At 28.2% G+C, this 7,259-nt stretch overlaps 1 long non-coding RNA gene across 1 annotated transcript; it reads left to right on the top strand.

The window, feature by feature from the left end:
• The first annotated feature begins 2,905 nt into the window (after positions 1 to 2,905).
• LOC115033326 lies at positions 2,906 to 5,681 on the top strand. Its single transcript, XR_003838647.1, has 3 exons — positions 2,906 to 3,168; positions 3,283 to 3,410; positions 5,535 to 5,681. It is a non-coding gene; the product is annotated as an uncharacterized LOC115033326 (long non-coding RNA).
• Positions 5,682 to 7,259: the final 1,578 nt, after the last annotated feature.

The raw sequence follows: 7,259 nt of genomic DNA, 5'->3' as shown, positions 1-7,259 counted from the left end.
TATGGAAAAATTAATACAATTTACTTAGATAATGATTTCAATTTATTGAATTTTCCGAGGGTATCCAGGGGCCTTGCACCCGAATTACCCAAACCTCGTAAAACCCTTAAAAATCGTTAAAAATTGGAATTCCAGTCAACCCAAAACTCGAATAAATTTTTATTTTACAATCTTCATGTGATATATAATTTTGTAAATATTTTATATTTTTATCTGGTTAGTTCGATTTTGTAGTTAATTATTTGTTTAATAATAACAATATTAGGCCATTTTACAATTGTTGGAGGTATTTACCTACTGTAAATATTTTCTTAATAAATTAGAAAATAAAATCTGATTCTGTCATTCGGTTATGATTAAACCAAATGTCCACATATTTAATTATTTTAATTATAATTAATTGCTTAATTAGCATAGAATAAATTCAAATTCCAAATATAGATTGAAATATAGAAATAAAAATATATATATTATCACTTAAAAAGTACATATTATGTATATTTTCTTTCCAAATTAATTTCAACCATTTGTAACATAAAAACAATTTTTTTTACTTTTTTTACTTTAAACATCTGTGTACGAGTCTGCAAATACCGTTTGAGCATCTTTTTTAGACAAAGTTCCAATTTGTATTAGTGGCGTACATCCTGTTTAAGCAACAACCCCCCCCCCCCCATCCCATTGACATTTCCCCCTAATAAATAATATATTGTTTATAGGGTTCGGTAATTGTTGGTGGAGCTTGGCTACGGTTGGCCCTATTTTTGCATATGTTACGTAAGATTTTATAAGTCTCTTTGTGACAATACTGTGTTAAAACTATATATTGACAGCTAGATTCTAGATTGTACGAAGAAATGAAAATCAGTAGATAGGTACGTGTTCGTTTATCACGGTGTTCACATATCACGTTATTCGTTATTACTTATTTATTAACCTAATATTATTTATGCCAATATTTTTAAAAATCAAGTTGTTTTATTTCACAATAGTTTAAAAATGTCTAAAACATGCAATAGTGTCCTTCGTCCATCATATTAATCAATATAGGTTAGGTACCTACCTATATTAAAATTATTAAACCCATGTGTAAATTATTTTTACCATATTTATATACCTAATTATTTTTTAGTTTTTTATTACCAAAATTGTAATATGTTTTATAATTTTTTCCATATGTTAAACTTTACCTAGTTAAACATTTATAAAATGTTTAACTTTTATAGCTAAGGATTAACAATTTAAAACAAGGTTCCACGTTTATAACAGATATGTAAAAATTAAAATCCAGTGTATGTCAAATTGATGTGGAATAATACACACATTTCATATTACAGTAGAACTCCCGATTATCCGGACTAAGGGTGGTCCGGATAAGCAAATATCCGGATGATTGACATATGATATTATAAAAGTTATATGGTGACATTGTAACACGACAATTTACTCGTTATAACAATTGACAGACTAAACTGTGCGACGATTAGACAACAAACAAGGACTAAGGTATATGTATATCTTAGTCCGTGATAACAACTGCGACCATTGGCGCAATTATTTGTGTTTTGTTGGAAGTTTTTTTACGATAATTTAGTTAAGTGAGTTATGAGCATTTTTAATTTACATTTATTAAACACACTATAACTCACTTAAAAATTGAATTATCGTAAAAAACCTTCAACAAAACACAGATAATGTTCTTATCATCAAGTTTCATAATAGGTCGATTTGCTTTAATTTTTAAACTTAGGCATAAAACTTAAACATAAAACTAAATTTCTCCAGTCCTCCCCCCACAATTTTACAAACATTTTTATATTATTTTTGAAAAATTTATAAAACATATTCCATTTTTGGTAGTAAAAAATAAAAAAATAAGTAGGTATATAAACATGGTAAAAATAATGTACACATAGGTTTACTTACAAAATTAACAGCAAATGCTATATTATATCTGACCTCGTAACTTGAGATAAGAATAATAAGTTTCCTACAGCCTGCCTCTGTATGGAAATTATCACTCGTTGTTAAATTACGTTCTTTACCAATTTACCATATTATGCGTCCTATCGATCGGTTGACTTCGCATCTAATAGATTAAATTTGCTAACAAGTGTATCAACGTAATTTGTTTGATGTATACATATTGATCTGTCAATACATCTAGTTATTTCCATTCCTAGAAAATGATCTAGATTCCCTTGTGTTATCTCAAGCTGTTGTTCAAGACCTCCCAACACTAGACATTTAGTTTGCAATACTCGTTCTATTGAATCTTCGAATCCAATATTGGTTGTCTCATCTAAATATCTTCTTCTAGATAACTATATAAAAATACTGATTTTATATCAAACTCTTTTATAGCTCATAATTTTCTGCTCCTGCGACGCCTAAAATTGTTCTGATTGATTCATACCGTACCGCTGGTAAAAATATTTCCGTATAATCAATACCATAATTTTGTCTTGATCTGTTAATTACTGACCGAGCCTTAAAACAATCGCTATGTTTTATTTTATAAGCCTACGAATTATTTATAATATTTGCTCCCACCGGCTTTGATACCAAAGTCCAAGACGTGTTATTTTTTTATATAACGAGTCTATTCCTCAGTCCTCACTCAAGGCCTGTTTCCATTTATCTGCGTGCATACAATTAATTGCGTCATATTTATAATTAATTGGTTCAACTGTAAAAGCTGTACATACATATCTAATTGTTTTTTTTTTATTTGTTCTCGATTTTTAAATTATTATATGAGCTTACCGACTCATCTTCCTTATCTAAGTCAGTTTCATTCGTAATTTTACTTAGATTATTTATTATTTCTTCACGTTCATTTCATTTATCAAAATCTCAATATCAGTTATTTCAATCCTAAAAATAATTTCTCTACTCACTTTTGTTTAATTTGTTTCTGTATACGTAAAACAATTATTTGTTCCAAAAACTCTTAAATGTTTAATTTCGGGTTGTTTCCTAAAATATATTTCATGCATGTTTTATCATTGATTGAACTCGTACCAGTTCTTTTGATTGTATAGACAGGCGTATTAACACTTTCTGCCCAAATTGTTTTATTTAGATTTTTCGTATGTAACATAGTACTTGCGGCTTTTACTACCGTCCGGTTACAGCTGCAACACGATCAAGAAGTAAACACTGAAGGTAAAATATATCTTTGATTATTGAGTTTGGCACGGTATGGGCAATTTAAATAGGTATATAATTATACGCCTATACGGCTATACCTACATTTCGCTTTTATATTTTTGTACTTAGGTGCCAGTTTTGATCTTGTTAATTAAACATGAAAAGAGATACATTTATTATTTATATGGTATTCGTCTTCAGTCAGGGGATTGGCGGAGACAGGAGCGTGGAGGCTCAAAACTCACAAAAAAATAATGGTTAGTTTTTTTTTTTATTACGAAATATTAGTGTTTATAAATCCGGATATATAATGGCTATATGTGTGTGTGGTTGAAATTAGATTATTCAAACACTGATCACTGATCAATACACGGATCCACTTTATTCTAGTTTGAACTCTAATAGAAATTGCTTAAATCTATTATTCCAACATCTTGGTGATTGTTGTAATCTATACAAATTTCTAGTTAGTTTGCATACTTCTTCTGTTGAATCTCTGAAGTCTGAATCCAATTGGTTGATTCATGTCAATATGGTCTCCCATAGATTACCATATAAAAATGCCGTTGTTATGTCAAATTTATATAGCCCATAAATGTCTGCTGCTGCAACGGCTAAACGTTATTCTTTGTTACTATGAATATTTAATTTTTCCCAAATTTGAACTTAAAATTATTTTTTAAAAAAAACTGTGTTTTTATATTTTTTGGTTTCAGAATGACCTACCTACTTACGTAGAACCTTGTTTTAAACTTTTAATCCTTAACTATAAAAGTTGAACATTTTGTAAATTGTTAACTACAAAATCATTTTTAAATTTTAAATTTGATAAATGTTGTCAAAAATCAAACTTTAAATGCTTATAAAAAAATCTGTGCCTATGTAGGTACTGATTTTACAATGATGCGTGTTTTTTATGTTTATTAATTTTTATTTCTGCTTCTGTCATCACTATTTGGGGCAGTAACACCGCTTCAATTTTCATTAACAGTAACTCGTTCGGCGGGAAAGTGAATCTAGTTGATGCATTCGGGAGGTTTTCAATAGTTTTCAAAACATAGTGTAAATAAAACAAAAATTAAGGTAAAACAGTAATTTTTACACAAAAACATTTTTTGGCAAAATTGAATTTGGTTTTTGGTGCAACTCTAAAAAAAATAACCGTAGATACATGACATTTTCACTGAATGTTTATATTAGCATTTTCTATACACGATTCAAAATATTCTGACTTGTCTTGAGTGGTTTACGGACATTTTCAGTCTCCAGTACAGTGAATTCTCCGGATTTATGCAGTTCTCGAATTGGGAATTATTAAGTAGAGAAGCTCAATCCAACAATTTATAAACTGCGTTTAAATTTAAAACTATTAAACGCAGACTCGTGGGGGGTTCCTAGTTTTTCAATACAACATTTCACCTTAGTTACAGAATTTTCTACTCCAAACTTCCAACTGTAACATATTTAACTATAATATAGTTGCATATAGTAATATTTGCCTATGTAACATGTAAGTGAATATGGATTTATATCTTGTATTCACCTTATTTTACGAAATTTTTATTGATAGAAATAATACCTACCTACATATTTCAGTAATAAATAAAAAATGTATAATTATCAGTGATAATATCTTAATAATTATAATTTGTGCTATAGACGCATACCTATATCAATTGTGAACACTAGTTCACAGATATTTACAAACAAATGCCCAAATCAATTTTTATTTAAATTAAGAATGGATCTAAGTTGTTGTAAAAGATAAACCTAATGAATTTAATATAAAAATATTTTTCATCCTATTTATAATTTTGACTAGTAGTGTTCAACCTTTTTGACTCGCGATCAACTGTTTTTGTAACAATATTTTCATGATTTTGTAAGCTATGAAAGAAAAAAACTTTGGCTTTGCGTAATATCCCGTGTATAAGTGTGCATATTGTTCAATTCATTCATAATTTTTAGAATTCATAATTTATAACTTGTTTTTTTTCACAAATATTTTATATTACAGTAGTTTATTGCATGTACATAATATCTGTGAGCTACTAAACTAGGCATAAATACAAACAAACAATAATAAAAAAATTAGCAAGGTATTAAGAAATCTAAGCGATATTCAACCGGTGTCGCTATCAAATCTTGGGTCGCGTAATCTATAAAAATGGGTCGTGACAAGTCTTTTTTGTTTTAAAAAAAACAAGTTTATTATAAAAATATAAATTATGGATTCGAATAAGTTATGAATGAATTGAAGAACCATATTTTACAGTAGATATAATGATACTTAAAATGTCTACTAAAATCAATAAATTGAGCTTACTTGTGATTCCAAACTTGAACAAATGTTTATTGAAACTTTTTTGGAAATGTTTTAGGCACATTTATGCACGAGAAATTACGCAAAACTAGCAGCTTAGTCTTTTTCTTATATGGCCTACAAAGATGACACGAGTCGTAAAAATATTGTTACAAAAACAGTGGATCGTGAGTTAAAAAGGTTAAACATTACTAGTCAAAACCATAAATAGGATGAAAAATATTTTTATATTAAAAAATGTAAAATTACTAGGTATAGGTTCATCTTTGACAAAACAATTTAGATCCACTACAAATTTTAATAAAAATTATTTTGGGCATTAGTTGGTCCGTCCCCCCGTCCAAGTAAAAAAAAATAGTTGGGGTACGCAAAAAAAAATAAAAATAGTAGAGGAGCTCCGTCTCCCTGCGCCCCCCCCTCCCCACAATTCGAGCACTGGACTTTATGTTAAGTTAACTTAACAGTTTTGCTTAACACACTTTTAAAAACATTTATACCATGTATATATTGTAATAGTAGTATTCACGAAGTTCCGTTAAATCTGGATCTAATATTAATAAAAATTACTCAAAATATTTTTTAAAAGAATTGTCAATTGCAGACCAATATTTTTTTTAATAAATTAACAACAGTACTATTATAATTTACAACAATAATAAATTACTCAATAATTGTTTAATTATATTTTAGATTCTGAGCGGAGCGAGGAAGCGAGTGGTTTTACAATGCTGTTTATTTTTATTTTTATTTTTTTTTATCCTGTATACAAAATTTCAGCCAGAAGGACTGCTTCGATTTCAACATAATATATATAATATATATACTATAGTCCCTTATGTTTTAGCAAATTGGCTCAATATGGTTCTTTAGACAGGTCATTTTTTGATTTTCTCAATAGTTACTTAATGCCACGGAAAAAACTACCGAGAAATTACGAAAAACCGCTAAAAATGGGATTTTAATTGTTAACGCTTTGTGTATCACCATAGCAACCAATAAAAAATTATAATATTATAATATAATTCAACTTCCAGGCTATAATAAATAATAAAAATATAAAAAATCCAGACTGACATACCGTCTCCGCTCAGAATCGTTTTTCTTATACAATGATATTATATCATTGAATTCAAATTTAATACCATCCATTATACAGTGACCCACTTGTAACCTACTGTACAGCAGAGCGACATCCACTTACCCGCCTTTTTTTTTTTGATAAGGGAAGAGAAACTTATGAGGAATCTTGTATTACATTTTCAAACCTCAGATTTAAAAAGAAAAATTTTTTAAACTCAAAATAATTTGCTCATTTTTGTGTTTTTTCCTTATTTTGAGAAGATTTGAACTTTAAATTCTTATAAAAAAACTGAGACTTGGGATTTTTAATGTTTTTTAAATGTCATTGTAACAATATAATAGGAGTTTTGTATTACATTTTCAAGCTTTTTTACTCAACAAATAAAATTTTATTGCCATTCATAGAAAAAAAACCTAAAAAGAGTTGGAAACTGAGTATATTCATAAACAGCTTGCAAATCATGTCAAAATATTTTGAAAATTTTTTTAAGTATAGAAAAGGCTAAGTTACTGAATATTCAGTAAAAATGTCATATATTTACGATTGTAATTTTATTTATTTTATTGTTTTAGAATTACACCAAAAGCCAAAATCAATTTTGCGTAAAAATTCCAGTTTTCCTTAATTTCCGGGTGCTTTTGAAAACTATTGGGAATTTTGACCTCCCAAAAGTACCAACTAGATTCACTTTCCCATCGAAAA

The sequence above is a fragment of the Acyrthosiphon pisum genome, chromosome X (genome assembly GCF_005508785.2).
Source record: "Acyrthosiphon pisum isolate AL4f chromosome X, pea_aphid_22Mar2018_4r6ur, whole genome shotgun sequence".
Lineage (NCBI taxonomy): Eukaryota > Metazoa > Arthropoda > Insecta > Hemiptera > Aphididae > Acyrthosiphon > Acyrthosiphon pisum.
This window is presented reverse-complemented; position numbering and strand designations above follow the sequence as displayed.